The sequence below is a fragment of the Podarcis erhardii genome, assembly GCF_964252035.2.
Source record: "Podarcis erhardii genome assembly, chromosome: 4".
Taxonomy (NCBI): Eukaryota; Metazoa; Chordata; class Lepidosauria; order Squamata; family Lacertidae; genus Podarcis; species Podarcis erhardii.
The window spans coordinates 90,392,731-90,409,388 of NC_138508.1; positions in this window are offsets into that span (position 1 = coordinate 90,392,731).

The following is a 16,658-nucleotide window of genomic DNA, read 5'->3' on the forward strand; positions in this document are numbered from 1 at the left end:
GTGCTTTCAAACTGCTAGGTTGGCAGGAGCTAGGACTGAGCAACTGAAGCTCACCCCATCATGGGGATTCGAACTGCCGACCTTCCGATCGGCAAGCCCAAGGCTCAGTGGTTTAGACCACAGCACCACCCGCGTCTCATTATAAAGAGCTTACAACCCACCTACTCTCAGCGGCCAGAAGCATCATAGCCAGACAATGGGAAGACCTGTCAGGAGTGAACATGGACCAGTGGTACCAAATCGTATGGGAAACAGTCTTACTAGAAAAGCTAATGAACAGACTGAAACTGATACAGGGACAAACAGAAGAGGATGCCTTCACCCCGGTACGGCTCCCCTTTATCACATGCACAGCCCAACAAGACAGCAAATCGATATGGCTTACATGACACAACAATTCCTCTTCCCCTCACAAATGCAAACCAATCTCACTGCGGCCAACTACAGACAACAAACCACACACTGGGCCCACTACGAAGGAAATGTAATAAGTGAAAAGAAAAGAGAGCCTAGCCAGTTGATGCTGGCACAAAACCCCACACGTACACTATATAAAATTACAGTGGTACCTCGCAAGACGAATGCCTCGAAAGACGAAAAACTCGCAAAACGAAAGAGTTTTTCATTTTTTGAGTTGCTTCGCAAGATGGATTTCCCTGTGGGCTTGCTTCGCAAGACGAAAATGTCTTGCAAGTTTGTTTCCTTTGTCTTGCAAGTTTGTTTCCTTTTTCATAAAACCGTGCATTCACTTCGAGGAGCAACTCATAGCATGCTGTGTGGTAGCCTTTTTTGAGGTTTTTGAAGACTTTGGTGATTTTTGAAGCTTTTCCAAAGTCCGTGCTTCACAAGACGAAAAAATCGCAAGACCAAAAAATTTTGTCTTGCGAGGCACCACTGTATATAAGTTTCACCACCCTACTGCTCCTCTCCCCCGACATTATACTATATACAACACAAATGTCTCATATCAAATGTTCTGATCTGTAGAAAAGACTTTACAATCTGAAAAAGAGACAATGCACGTGCTTCTGTAAACCAAGAAAATCTTTAATAAAAAAATATTTAGGGGAAAAACAACAGCAAAATTGGTGTCAGACAGATGATTCAGCTGAATCACCAGACAGATGTGAGAACCTTAGGGATAAGCAGAGGCAGGAAATCAGTGGTCAAAGGAAAGAAAGGTGGGAACAAAGAAAGGGACCATGATCACATTTCAAAGTCTGCAGAATAAATGGCAAACCATTCTTTGCTAGTACCATCATTCCATGAACATAGGCCACATCCCACAAATGATGACATTCGTTAGACATGACAACTTCCTTTAAAAATCTATAATGCATATAATAATAATAACCTAATAATCTTGCCTTTCATAATTGGCTATAAATTACAGGACTAAATCGGGTATCATTGCAATGAAACTTAAGTAGGTCATAATAATTCAAAGTAAGCTAGATATTGTCTCGTTTCAATAGATCCTTGCTTGGAATACAGATTAGATAAATTAAATAGATTCAGTAGAGTATGTATGGAAGAAACAGAGCACAAAACGGCAACATACTTTCACAGCAAGGATTCAATTAAATGGGATGTATCCATTGTCATAATATGAGAGGTTCAAGAAGTTAGTAAAATTTGATCGGAGTAGATAATATTTCTTTTTTGCAGTTGCTAAAGAATGAACTGAATCATTGCTTAAATGATTTTGCTAAGGATGCATGAACATCTGATAGTATGATCGAGATATGGTTAAGCTCTTGACAGCACCCAGTTTGAGCACTTGCAAAAGGCTCAGAGGTGCATACGATGGCTCTGCCACATCTGCTTCCCCCAGCCCTGAAGACCAAAAATTTGCATTTGGGGAGAATGGCAGAAGAAGACATCTCTTTTTTCTTCTGCTGCAGTTGGGATCTGGGAGTCACCCAGATATATTTAGATGGCAGAAATTACACAGCTGTCACCATTTTCCTGACAGGAATTCTGAGGCTACTTGCCCCAACCTTGATGGCAAAAGATAACACAGCAGGTCTTTGCTGACACCACTGCCTTTGCCTTTGCCTTTCCCTGATCCAAAGGTAAGTTCTTGACCTAGGGATGACAGCAGCAGGGGAAGTCCACAATCAAGGAAACAGAGCTATCCTCATCCTGAACTTGTTTTAATGGTTGCCCCTGTTGTAACGTTAGTACAACATCCAAAGATGCCACCACAAAAATCAAGAAAAACCTTAATAAAGGTCCATACGAAACTCACAAACTGGTATAGCTCATCTTTTAAACAGAATATGTACCAGGGCCCCTTATGACATCAACATCTTACACACAAAGTTTCTGTTTGTCACATTTGTCCAATTAAATGACAGCACTTCTTCTTCTTCTTCTTCTTCTTCTTCTTCTTCTTCTTCTTCTTCTTCTTCCCCCACCCATCAGCCACTCTGGGCGGCTCCCAACAGAAACATGACAAAATATCAAATATTAAAAACTTCCCTAAACAGAGCAGCCTTCAGATGTCTTCTAAAAGTCAGACAGTTGTTTATTTCCTTGACTTCTGATGGGAAGACATTCCACAGGGCGGGTGCCACTACTAAGAAGGCCTTCTGCCTGGTTCTCACTTCTTGCAGTGTGGGAACCGCCAGAAAGCCCTCAGAGCTGGACCTCAGTGTCTGGGATGAACAATGGGGGTGGAGATGCTCTTTTGGGTATACTGGGCCGAAACCGCTTGGGGCTTTAAAGGTCAGCACCTTAAACTATCAAACAATAGTTGTTTTTATTGCTTTTCTGAGTTTGCAATCAGATTGATTAGAAACAGGAATGTAATCTTGCCAAAGGGAAATGGAAATATCCTCATGTCTAAGGACAAAGCCAGTGCAAGGAGCTACTAGGCTAGGAAGGTTTTAGTTTTCATTTATTTTCTAAGTGACAAATGAAGAGCCTGATATGTGGATGGGTAACAATTATAAATTAAGGCTCCTTAAATGTCTGTTCAATGTATCTTCTTCCTTAGTAAACCCCCCCCCCAATATTGGCAGTCAGGAATCAATGAGGCTATTAGCAAGGCTATAATAAGTAGAATTTAAGATGCAATGTACAAAGGTATTGATTCCCACAAATCCCAGATTGCAACACCTTTATGTTAAACAACACACTTTTCTTTATTAAACGGTGCTGCTGAATGCCTTGCAATCATGATTGGGATTAGAAATATCAGTAGCTGTACCATCAGAATAGATATCCTGTTCAGAAACTTTAGGTTTGATCCTGATACCCTTAGCTGGCCTTGGAACCCAGGGAGAAATCCTCTACACAATAAGCTGTCATAAATGTGTCCTCCATCGTGGAGAGCACGATGCTCTCCCTGTTGTGAGGCGGGACCGTTTGGAGAGCCATAACACCCCATTGGTTGCCCCTCGGTTGCTGGGTAGAAATTTGGCCTGTTGGGTTGTCTATTGGCTACTGAGGGGCTATTTAAGCTGCTGCACGTCGCTAGGAGCTTTCTCTTTCCTGCAACGTTCATCGGATCACCGGCCCTCTCACCCTATATTTAGGGCTGTTCTTTGGCCTTGCTATGCCTGTCTAGGGGTCTTATGTTTTGGAGCAGGGGCCCGGTAGGAATTTTGCCATTTGGCTGATTGGCCGTTGCCATTTGGTTTTTGACTACTGTGTAGCAAGTCATCACAACTTTGTAAGGTTGGTGGTTAGGCATTGGTTCGATGTTTATCAGAGGGGAAGTGGTTGGCTGTGCCTGCTCCTCCATTGCTGCTGCTAAGGAATTCCATTAAAGGAATCCAGGGACTTGCCCTACTTTTGTCCAATCCCCTTTCAGGGGTTAGGGCCATGCCAGAGTCCCTGGGAACATGGGTGAACTGGAGCCTGCACTCAACTCCCCTAGTATGTTTTCCCTTACTGACCTCTGGTGGAGTCCAGTTGTCAGTCGTGTCCTGCCATGGTGCCGGGCCAGGTAGTCTGGAACCATGCCTAAGCAACCACTCACATGCTATAATTCAATAAAGTTGTGGCCAAATTATTGCCAAAAACTTTAAACTAAAATCCCGTGTCTATTGTGTATTTATTTTGGGGGTGGTTTTGGGGGTCTTCACACACAAAGCAAGCTGGTGTGAATTAAAATGGCATAAAGCTACAGCAGGTCCAAACTCCATTCAGTAGCGGAGCTACTGCTGCTGAGTAAGCCTAGAACCAGCAGCGGGAAAACAACCCAGTGAAAGCCTGGCAGAGGGGAAATTGAAGTGTTCAGTTTCATCACCTTTTTTGCCAACTTATGCTGTGTTGCCATGTCATGTGACAAAACTTAATGGGTGTAAGGTAAAGGTAAAGGTGTTAGGATATTTCCATTCCACCTTAAGAAGGGAGCAGGTTGTTGTGTCACAGCCTGCGTATTTCCTGTTCACGGGAAGTTTATGTTTTGTACATTGCTTTCGTTTTCTCTCTGTGCCTGAGACATCGAAGCAGGCAGTCATGTTTTTCTTTGTTCTGACCAACACTGAATAAAGTTGTAAATAATGCTCTCCTGAGTGCATCTTTCGCTGTGCGAACTCTGCTGAAAGAGTGTGCATCAGCCTTGGAATGTGGCATGTTATTTCTGAGGCTCCTGTCGCTAATTGACTGATACTGTATCTACGGGAGATCGATGGATCGTCCGGAAGAGCCGGCGTGGGGGCATGATGGCCTTTGTCTCCCTGGTAGTATCCCAACAAAAGGGACCCCTGACCATTAGGTCCAGTCGTGACCGATTCTGGGGTTGCGGTGCTCATCTCGCTTTATTGTCTGAGGGAGCCGGCGTACAGCTTCCGGGTCATGTGGCCAGCATGACTAAGCCACTTCTAGCGAACCAGAGCAGCGCATGGAAACACCGTTTACCTTCCGCCGGAGCGGTACCTATTTATCTACTTGCACTTTGACGTGCTTTCGAACTGCTAGGTTGGCAGGAGCAGGGACCGAACAACAGGAGCTCACCCTGTCACGGGGATTTCAACTGCCAACCTTCTGATCGGCAAGTCCTAGGCTCTGTGGTTTAACCCACAGTGCCACCCGCGTCCTAGCATAATTTACCCCCTCTGTGGTCCCTCCCCTGCCACACCACTGGAATACCCCTTTAATCAAGTGATCCACTGGCGAGCTGTGATGGGAAATATACAATGGCATATCTCTCGCTGAGCCAAGGATGAAGGGCATCCTGGTGAGAAACCTCCCATCTCAAGTGGCTGGATACTAACCCACTTAGCCTGACAGAACTTGCTATATGATCACTCCCCTGGTCTACTGAGCTTATTTGAGATTTTAAATGCAGTCAGGACAGGAATCATTTGCTGCTGATGGTGCAATCATGGAGATTGTTACTGTGGAACATCTGCTGTAATCTGGCAAGTAATGGGATGGAAAGCCTTGGTCCGCTCTGACTTAACTATTGTAATCCAAAAGAAGATAAGAGACTATGGCTAGAGGTTATGATCAAGTCTTGCTGAGAAATAAATGGAAACATATTGATCACACATCAAATGTTCTTTTCCTTTTTTTAAATCAATCTGTCGTTCAAAATACAAATATGCTCATTTGTCAAGCAGAATTACAGTGAACAAAATAATCTAAACTGTATTAGTATGTCTTGGAGGAAGGAATCTGTATATTTTATTACACAGATATTGGCTGCATCCAGAACCCACTACCTCAGATTTTCCAAACCATGGTTTGGAAGGATGCTTTATAATGTACAGTGGTACCTCGGTACTTAATTCATTCCGGAGATCCGTACTTAACCTGAAACTGTTCTTAACCTGAAGCACCGTTTTAGATAATGGAGCCTCCTGCTGCTGCCGCGCCATCGGAGCACGATTTCTGTTCTCATCCTGAAGCAAAGTTCTTAACCTGAAGCACTATTTCTGGGTTAGTGGAGTCTGTAACCTGATGCGTATGTAACCTGAAGCGTATGTAACCCGAGGTACCACTGTATACTGAGCTGTATACATACATGTTCTCTTCGTTCTGCACACTTCTCACTTTAGAACACCTCATGGGCTTTGAATTATCCCTCTGAACAATGATTCAAAATCCTAGAGGGATCCTGCCTCCATCTCAGTTTTGATGTCTCACTTTTGTTTTTTATTGGGTTTTTTATATTTATACTTGGGCATATATGGAAAGACAGCTTATATCAATAAATACAAATCTAAAAATAAATGACATACATTTTATTCTCTAATTTTAAGCCGGAGAAGCCAAATGATCTCTTTTTTTGTACTTGCTTGTCCTTAGACTCCTTGAACAAACTTTTTTTTTTGTGTCCATTCCTTGAATCAGGTGCATATAGAAACTTGTTTTATATCTCAAATTGTTGCCTTAAATCAGTGGGTTTCAACTAGTGTGCCTTGGCACCCTGGGTGCCTCGAATAATAGTCCGGGATGCCGTGGGCAACACTGGTCTCTTTCCCTCTTTCCTTCCCTCCCTTCCTATGCCCTTTCATATCTCTGCCTTCCAAAGGCTAGCACAGCTGTTTGTTGCAGCAGCCCTGGCTATAAGTGCTCCAGGCGAATTTTGCCTCTGGTTTGGGGTGGAGTGACGTGCAGTGTAAATTAGTAACACAGAGTCTTCTTCAGTAAAAGAATAAAAGCTTTACTGAGTTAAAACTTGTTTGCTAATAAACAGCATAGTGAACAGAAGATTTAAACTAGCTTCAGAGCATACACAAGTGTGCAGGCTTCACTTCTGAGTCAGGCTGAATACACACACTGACTCCACCCTGACTCATGGCTCCACAGCTCGCAAGCTCCAAACTTAGAGGCTCCAAACTGTCTGACCGGCTCTGCTTGCAAACAGATACATTTATACAGAGAATGAGTCATCCTCAAGATGAGTCACAGTGATTCAGCATACAGAGTGATTGTGCAGCTTTACAGCATTTCCCAACATTTCCGGACTGCTTTACTGCATCCTTTACTGCTTCTGCTCTCAAAAAACTTTGTCACATGACACGGAGTGGGGGCATCTCAAAGGCCAGGGATGGCAGCAGCTGCTGCCTGAAGGACTCCCAAGGAGAGGGGAGAGGAGAGGAGGCTGAGGGAAACTAGGGTCGCCATATGTCCTCTGTTTCCAAGGCATGCCCTCTTTTTCTCTCTATGAGAGTTGTCATAGAGATCCGTAGTTAAAAGTTGAAGTCAGCAAATGTGTCCTTGTCTTTCTTTCTTTCTTTCTTTCTTTCTTTCTTTCTTTCTTTCTTTCTTTCTTTCTTTTTGCTTTTCAAAATATGCCAGCCCCGGGGAACAAGGGAGGGTGTTCAAAAAAGGGTGAGAGGCTGTCAGCTCTGCAGGCAAGGGGTGACATAACTGGGCTACTGAGTTCCACAGGGGTGTCGCAGAAAGAATGTACAGTGGTGCCTCGCAAGACGAAAAGAATCCGTTCTGTGAGTCTCTTCGTCTAGCGGTTTTTTCGTCTTGCGAAGCAAGCCCATTGACGGATTAGCGGATTAGCGCTATTAGCGGTTTAGCGGTTTAGCAGCTTTTAGCGGCTTATCGGCTTAGCGGATAAGCGGCTTAGCAGCTTAGAAAAGGGGGGGAAAGGAAAAAAACAACGCAGGAACTCGCAAGACATTTTCGTCTTGCGAAGCAAGCCCATAGGAAATTTGTTTTGTGAAGCACCTCCAAAACGGAAAACTCTTTCGTCTAGCGAGTTTTCCGTCTTGTGAGGCATTCGTCTTGCGGGGCACCACTGTAGTTGATTAAGGGAACTGTGGACTCCAAAAGGTTGAAAGCTGCCATAAATGATGAACAGACCTCTTAGCAGGGCTTCTTTTCAGCCACAACCCACCGGAACTCAGTTCTGGCACCTCTCGGGTAGGCGCCATTGTCATTCTAAGAGAAGTGTTCATGGTGAGTTCCATCACCTCTTTTTCTAGAAAAATAGCACTGCCTATTACCCTCCCAAGGCTAGAGGGCTTAGTTGCTACCGCAAAATGTATTTCCCCCATATGTCTTGTTTTTATAAATAAATATTACAATCGGTTCATTCAACTTCCTGCATAATCTGGTCACGAGCGAGTTTTGTTTCTTGGAAAAACTTTATAAAGATAAGTGTGACAAATGTGTCGCTGGCCTAGTCCTCTTTCTTCTTCCAACTTCTCACTCCATTTGCAAATTCATGCAAACTTACTGTAAATGTTTCCCTTTTGTTTTTGCCTAGGACTGTGAGTGGAAATCAGATTGTCTTCTCCTACTTCCATGTTGTTTTCAAAGGATGCATAAAGTTAAAAAAAGTCCTCACCCTCAACAAACAAACATAAGTGAAGGGAAAATAAGGAAGCAGCACTTAAATCACAAAGGAACATTTAATATATAAATACAAAAGGTAATATTCAACTGGGTCACACTCAGAGTAGACCCACTGAAATCGATTGTGTATGTGTAACATTAAGTTTATCATAGAGTTGGAAGGGATGACAAGGGTCATCTTCTCCAACTCCTCCAATGCAGGACTTTTTGCCCTACATGGGACTCAAACCCACAACCCTCATGTTCTACCAGTTGAGCTACCAAGTTATACATAACTATCTTGTGAACATAACTATTTCATGGGATTTACAGGCATGTGAAATGCCAAAATAAATTAAAATGCTGATTTAACCTGTCCTCGAGGCCATTCGGTGATGCTTGACTACACTGCCATATCAATTGTGTTGATATGTGATCCAGCAGAGCTCTTGTTTGTGTGTGTTGTTTTTAGGGGGGAAAAGTTCCCCTGCACAAATCCCATTGAAATGAATGGGACCTAGAGCAGCTGCACAGCTCCTGTTCATTGGAAATCATATACAGGAAAATGAAGATGGGTTTTGCCCGAGGCAGTGGTATGTAAGGGATTGTGGAAGACACACGCACAAAAAAGAGAGAATGCAGTGTTTTTTGACTGATGTAGAATTCATTTTGAAAAAGCCCTCAGAGAGAACAAGTTAAATTAGATCTAATCTAGGTCTGTGTTTTTGATTATGTATATTCATAGCTTTGGGCTTTGTCAAAGAAGACAAAAATAAGATGCAATGTTCTACAATGCAGTGTATGAAATGCTTCTGTTATCAAAAGCATAAACTAAGTAGTACATCTTGAGTGAGCTTTACATCTGTAGAGTTTGATCATTGGGAACATCCAAATCATGCCTCTTGGGATGCTCTACTGAGAAGATTTAATGAGTCACTTTGAGCAGTCATTTTTCATTTGCAAGATAAGTTTCCCTGTGCTTTAAAAAAGAAAAAAGAGGCGGGGGAGAACCCAAGTTAGCCTTTCCCCCTCTCTGGGCTACATTAAATTTAAATGTATACAAAGATATATAACTTTGCAGAAAATGGGACTCTGAGCCCCTTGAAGGCAATATCATATCTAGCCTTTGAGATGAATATCATTTTATAGCTTCTAAAGTTATCCCCATGCCAATTGATGAAGTAGGTTTTCCTAAATGGTTAAGGTTACCACCAGACTCAGTGCCTTGGAAATGAATGTATATTTTGACTTCTCATAGTTTTAAGTTCTGTGATAGACTCTATCACGACAGTGCTAATTAACTGGCTTTCCTCTAGCTCTCTGTAGTCTTCACTACAGTGAACCTAATAGTTCTCTCTAGCCTTTTTTTTTAACTTGGGAAATTTTAAAAAATTAGATATCTACGCAGCAGGACACAACCACTAAGTTAAGAGTATGCTTAGAGATCTAGTATCTGAGTCGAGCCATTAAGCCCCTGGGTGGCATTCAGCAAATCACAAGTAATGCTGTGAATATTTGTTTTCCCTTGATCGGTAAAATAGCTCATTCACTGTCACAGAAATGCAGCCAAGGCCTCTGAGTGTTCATTCCTGCAGAAGCTGATGGTGTTTTAGCTGGTTGGTTTTGTAGTCAGGCATATGTTGAGAAGGGAAGATTTGTTTGTTTGTTTGTATTGCTTTTATTATTGCTATAGCTGGTTTTTAGGCATTTTGTACTTTGTATTATTTTAAATTTTGGAAGTCAGTTTGATGCTGCAAAAAGTGGTGAATGCATTAAAAAACAATTAATAAAGGTTTGCAAATATTAGCCTTGAATCTGCTAAGGTGACATGTTAAGCTCATATACTGTAGGAAAGCTGCATAGGGCAATGGTGAGATATATGTTTTGAATGCAGAATACCTTCGTTTCTGGCCTAGGGATCTCCAGGTCAAGGTGGCAGCTGGTGAAGACATCCACCTGAGACTTTGGGAAGCCACTGGAAGAGTAGAGTAGCACCAAACTTAACAGACCAATGGTCTGATCTTCAAGGAGACTTCCAGTTAAACTAATAGACCATGGAGAGCACAATAAGTCGAGAGGACTGCATTAATTTATATTGATCTTTATGGTTTTTAGTGGCATAGTAAACTGCTTAAGGGACCCAGGTGGCACTGTGGGTTAAACCACAGAACCTAGGGCTTGCCGATCGGAAGGTCAGCGGTTTGAACCCCTGCAATGAGGTGAGCTCCTGTTGCTCGGTCCCTGCTCCCGCCCACCTAGCAGTTTGAAAGCACATCAAAGTGCAAGTAGATAAATAGGTACCGCTCCAGCGGGAAGGTAAACGGCATTTTGGTGTGCTGCTCTCGTTCGCCAGAAGCGGCTTAGTCATGCTGGCCACATGACCCGGAAGCTGTACGCCGGCTCCCACGCCCAATAAAGAAAGATGAGCGCCGCAATCCCAGAGTCGGCCATGACTGGACCTAATGGTCTGGGGTCCCTTTACCTTTACTAAACTGCTTAAAGGTTTCTAAATATACCACATTTTTTCCTGTATAACACCCCCCCCCCCCCGTGTATAAGACTACCCCTATTTTGGGGGACTCAAATTTTAGAAAATGTGGGGAGATGGCCCAGAGTTGTTGAGTACATTAAGTAGGCACAAATGGAATTGCACATCCGAGAATTTCTTCCTCCAGATCATTGGCCTTGGTTGACAAAGATGTATTTTACATTGAGGAGGCAGTAGATCTTTTATATTGGCTTTAGTTATTTTATTTCTTAATGTATATGGTAATGCTGGCTCTATGCTACATACAAAGCCAGCATTTTAATTAAGGCAATTAATTCTTTAAAACATATCCACTTGAGATACATATAGAAGCTCTTATGCATAAATAGACACCCTGTGCAGTTTTTTATCTTATGGCAAGCGGCATGCTGAACGAATGCCATTCTACAGATATATTGAAGACTAAATGTCACAAATCACGTAAATATTATTTCTTCTAAAATAATATTCCCATTAAGAACAAAGCACACATTTTTATAGTAAAGATTCCTCTGGAAATCGTGATGGGTAAGTAGCTGACTAATCACCATACATAGCCCACAAACACTTGTCATTGTCTTCCAACAGAGGTTTGTCTGGTTATGAATGTTGATTACTTATAGAGTCATCAGAAAGTAATTGTCCTAGGATAGTGAGTGCTAAAGATGTTGCCCTGGGAGATGAAATAGCCATCTTTCCAAGGATGCTCAGATCATGCTCTCTGATTTACTGCAATTTTTGGTAACGTCCTCCATAGGGAGAAAATGTTTGTCCTCCTCCTATCCAGACTAATTGTATAACCCCTTTCAGCCTGGAAGATTGTTATTTTCATTCATCACAAGATAGCTGCATGTACCTTTATCAGTTGTGAGAAATGAAAAATCCTTCTACTCAGCTGAGCGTGAGGATCAGAAAGGTCCACTTCCCTCTCTACTGTGGCAAGTTTCAGGTGTGGAATTAGTGAGGGAGAAAGACGCCTGCCTCTGCTTTACTTCTGTTGCTGTTTTTAAATTGCCTTTTTCTGGTTGCAGGTGGAAGATAGACAGACACATCAGTTGGGAAGATGTGATAAAGGCCTGTTGAAGTTCCTTCCTTTCCCCATCAAAGGTGTGCATTGGGGATGCAGGTGGGAGTTCAGAGGCATCCATGATGTGCAGAAATACTTTGACTTTTGGGTAGAATTCAAGTTCTTAGGGTACTGATGTTAGAATTCCTGCTCCATGATTGCAGTCATGGGATTGTTATCTATCACATAATGGTGTATGTTTTGACTCCACAAAGTGGGACGTGACGGAGACAGAATGTTTGTGGTACTGTGTTCCGTGAAGTGGGACTATTGTCCTTTGTTTTTTTCTCTTTGCTGTCTGATGCTAGAGAGAGAGGGAGCCATGTTGCAGTGCTCTGTGTATGTTTATATGTAAATAAAGTAGATTAGCCAAAATGCTGAGTTGCTGAGGTCTGTTACGCAAGTTGCGCAAACTCTGCAGATCCCTAAGTGTGCCAGTGTCTGTTAGCATTAGTTGCTGTAATGTTTGGGCTGAAGAAAGCTTATGAAGCTCCTGAACGATCAGTCAGGAGGGAGGGAACATGCCAGCCGGGCATGTGTCTCTGCAAGGGTCCTACTCGAGTGTAGGCTGAGCTCCTAACAAGTATATGGGGATGGTCTGGAGGTTTTCCCCCATTTTTTCCCATTTCCTGTACCCTTTACATGCTGGGACTAAGCTGCCTGTTCGACAGCACACGACAGCTGCCACACACTTTGAAAATGGGGGCACAAGTGCCTCTTGAGGATGCTTCATGATACCATGGAGTCTGCATTGTATTGTGGGGAGGGGGCAGAAGGGGGCAGATCTCCATGATAGGGAACCTCAGATCTGGGAGTCAAATGCAGTCCTCTAGGTTTCTTTATTTGACCCTCAGGACTCTTCTTTCCCACATTAGTTGGAATGTGTCACTGAACTGTCTTAATGCTTTTTGCTTACCTGGAAGGAAGATGCAAGGGTATTTGTGTAGAAGCCTCTTGCTTTTGCACAACTGAACATAGCCTATGGTACAAAGTTAAGAGTCACAGCCACGCCCTTCCCACTTGCCAAAGGCATGTTGCCCTCAAAAGGTTGCCTGTTACAGAATGCTGCCCTCAGAAAGAAAAGGGTCCCCTCTACTGACAGAGAAACAGAGAGCGAGAGATCAATGTACTCCCTATTTTAATATTAATATATTTCTGCAAGATTTAGGCAACATTCAACTTAATTATGAGGTGAGTACAGTTAGGCAGGTTGTTTCAAGCACAAAATTTAGGTAAGTGGAGGGAAAGCAGTTTCTAAACCAAGTGAAAGTTTCAAGCAAGATTCCAAAGACTTTTGGGGTGACAATAATTTTTCTTTGAAATTCTTGACATCAGCAAATACCAGCAAGATGCCATTGGCAAAAAGGTTGCTCAGTACACTTATGCCATAGATTGTATTTTCCATCCCTCTGCAAATAAGCATGGCATTGTCACGGTTCAGTCATTACATTCAGGTTGCATATCTCTCAGTAGAGCAGGTGTTGGCAGACATTTACTGGACGTGGTGTTTTAAAATGAGATTTTATACTGTGAATAATTATGATAATTATGACAATACTGATAGGCAGTTTACCTGTTTGATCCTTGATGGCTAGAATAAAGCAAATAATGGTTCAGTAATGTGTGTTTGCGTGGACAGGCAGAGAACCCCCACACCCCACCCCTAGACGACTCCCTAGTGGAATAATGACTCATGACAACGTGTTATGGGATTAAAATTGGCCACAACTTTGTTAAAGATTCAGATGTAGGGAGACCTTGGCTTAGGCATTGGGCATTTATCCCTCCCAGTCCTCAGCCGGGGATCTGGGGAACATCAGGGTTATCCAAAAAGTGTGGGGACTGAGCCGACTCTGGAAACTGCCAAACTTGTGATGTTTTGCTATGGGGAAGGCAAACCTGCCAATGCAGGGGAATTCCTTCCTGGAAGGGGTTAACCTGCAAAAGGAGGCATATCTAAGGGAGGGCAGGGTGGGAGAAGCTCTGGAGCCGACCGAGGACTCCCAGGTAAATTCCACCCTCTATTGTGTGGGCAGGGCGGTCCCACCCTACCTGGCCAATTCCCCTGGCAAACCCCCCGGGATTGGCTAACTGTCTGAGGTTAGGCGGTGGGAGAGGGCAAAGCCAGGTTGTATTTTAGGGAGCTGTGTAGGATCAGGGGGGCTGCGTGCGACCACACAAAAAACGCCCATTTGATGTGGGGAGTGGTCATTGTGTGACAATTGACCACATGGTTGCTTTGAATGTATCTAGAAGACAACAAAGAGTACTTGAATCTACCGACATACAGTTGTAGTGCCAATTTTCTAGCCAAAGGCTAAAGATTACATCTTCAGGGTTTAAAGTAAATGTTCCTGAAAATGTAAAATATTTCTGTAACAACCATTTTGTTTCAGCTTTACTGAAGAAAGCAGGAGGATCAAAACTCCGTCAGCATGTGAGATGGAATTCACTGGTCGACTGATCTGAACAGTTTGTTAAGAACTGTACTGTTTTGCTGTGGGGGGCGGGACTGTGAAGAAAATCAATAAGAAAATAGATGGACATATCTCTTCCCTGCTCGGTCAGACCAAAGGCCCATCTTGTCCAGAATTATTTTACCACAATGACCAACTGAATATGAAAGCACAATGCTGGACTAGCTGGGCATCTGGTCTGATCCAGCAAGACTCATCTTTCGATATATTTTCAATTATTATATCATCATTTTCACAATATTTCATCAAAACAGGCCACTTAGGCAGTGATTGTTCAGGGAATAGGTACACACTTGCGTACAACATGTGCGTACATGTGCCATTTCCTCCCATGAAGCATGGCTGCCGTATGCTTTGCTTGCTTTCTCTCTGTGTGCATGTAATCTGCTTTTTGTTTTTCTTATGCCTCATTGCCCCTTAGCAACTTAGCTCCCCATTTATTCCTTTCACACATCACAACCTCATTGTTGTGCTGATCAAGGGAGGTGTTTGTGATGTGCAGAAGTACACAGAGTCTTAGTATTTCACATCAAATTGTGACTAGCTTTCTGTGGAGTTGGAGTTCTTTAAAGGCTTTGGGTAGAAGGGAAAATGCAGAGGGGCCCTGCTGTTTCGGCAATGCCTGCGCCAAGTCATTTGAATAATGCAGTCTGGACTGTCTGAAAACTGAAGATAAGTCCATTATCCAGATTAAACGAACCCCCTTCAAACATAGCAGATGAATTATGTATACAGGGAAGTGTACTCACCATAATAATTTAGTGAATAATAAAGATATAAAGCTCAATTCCGGTTTCACTTGTAACCTATGATTATTTGGAATGGAGAGAGTTCAGATGAGGGGGGAGGGGGGCGGGAAGTAAAGTAGCTTTCATCTCCAATAGCAATGTCATTACTTTGTCTCATACACTTTGTGAGTGTAAGGGGTACCATGCCAGGAAACATGGAGTGCGGTGGATTCAGCCAACAATTCTACGTAAAGAATACAATTCAAACTAAATGTGTATTTGCTTAGAGATTTGACTTTGTCCTCTACAAGATAGGGCAGACCAAAAATAGCAACTTGCAACTCTGACCCTAGGTGTAATGAAGATGGATCCAGGTTTGTCCTTCTCAGGTCTTCATTGTTTTCCAGATAGCAAAATTCAGGTGCTTAAGGTCACTGAAGCTCAGCCTTCAGATCAATTTCCAACAAATGATTGGAACCCCACCATTCAACTCCTGATATGACTCTCTGTCTATCTGTCTGTCTGTCTGTCTGTCTGTCTCTCTCTCTCTCTCTCTCTCTCTCTCTCTCTATTCAACCAAAAAAGAAAATTAGTCAGGAATGAGCTTTTTTCACGAGCTGCTATGGACATCATGCAGGGAGAATTCTGTTATGGTCAGATTCTACTTGTGGGCCTCCCATAAGGGCATCTGGTTGGCTGTTGTGAGAAAGGTGTGCTGGACTAGATGGGCCTGATCATTTGGAGCTCTTATTAGGTTCTTAGGTTCATAAACTAAGAGGCAATGTGCTCCATGCTCCGTTGTGGGGTCTCCCCATGGCAATGTGGCTAACAAGCAAGAGGACTTTACAGGGAACCACTGTCACACAGGTAATTTCAGCTGCATCTCTGCCTCAAGAATGGTTGATTGGGCCAATTATATCCAATGCCACAGAAACTACTTTTTCCTGCAGAGACGGAGAGGAAGGACATAGTGGTTCTGTGGCAAATCACACACCAGTATCTCCAAGTAGGGTTTGAAGCCCTGGAGCGATAATACTGAACAAAGTGGACCAAGGGTCTGGCGTGGTATAACTTTTTAGGAACATTATACTATGTAAACCGCTTAGAGGTTATGAATGATTAAGCACTATATAAATAAATCCTGTTGAACAAAAACAACAAAAAAGAGAGCTTCCTGTGACACCATAGCTCAGTGGCATTTGCAGGTAGGGTAGGAAAGACTGTCTGAAATCCTGGACAGGTTCTGTGTAGAGATCTTTCCTATTCTACTTAATTCAAGAGGGTCTGGAAGCTTCTGGAAGCTTCTCTGTGTGAAAGAAACAAGCAGAAGGTTCAGGATGTTTGGGTTATTCCTTCAGAAAAGCTGAGTACAGCTGGTTTAAACTGGTTCTGTTATCTCTTTCAGTCAAGGTCATGCAGACTAAAAGTAAGCCCAGAAGGAGCCTGGGTTTCACACTGTCTCTTTCTCTACTGGCGTAGCGTGGGGGGTGCAGGGGGGGCCGGCCGCACCAGGCGCAACATCTGGGGGTTAGGGTTAGGGGGCGCAAATCCACGGGTTAGGGGCCGCAAATCCACGGGTTAGGGGGTGCAAATTACTTGCCTTGCCC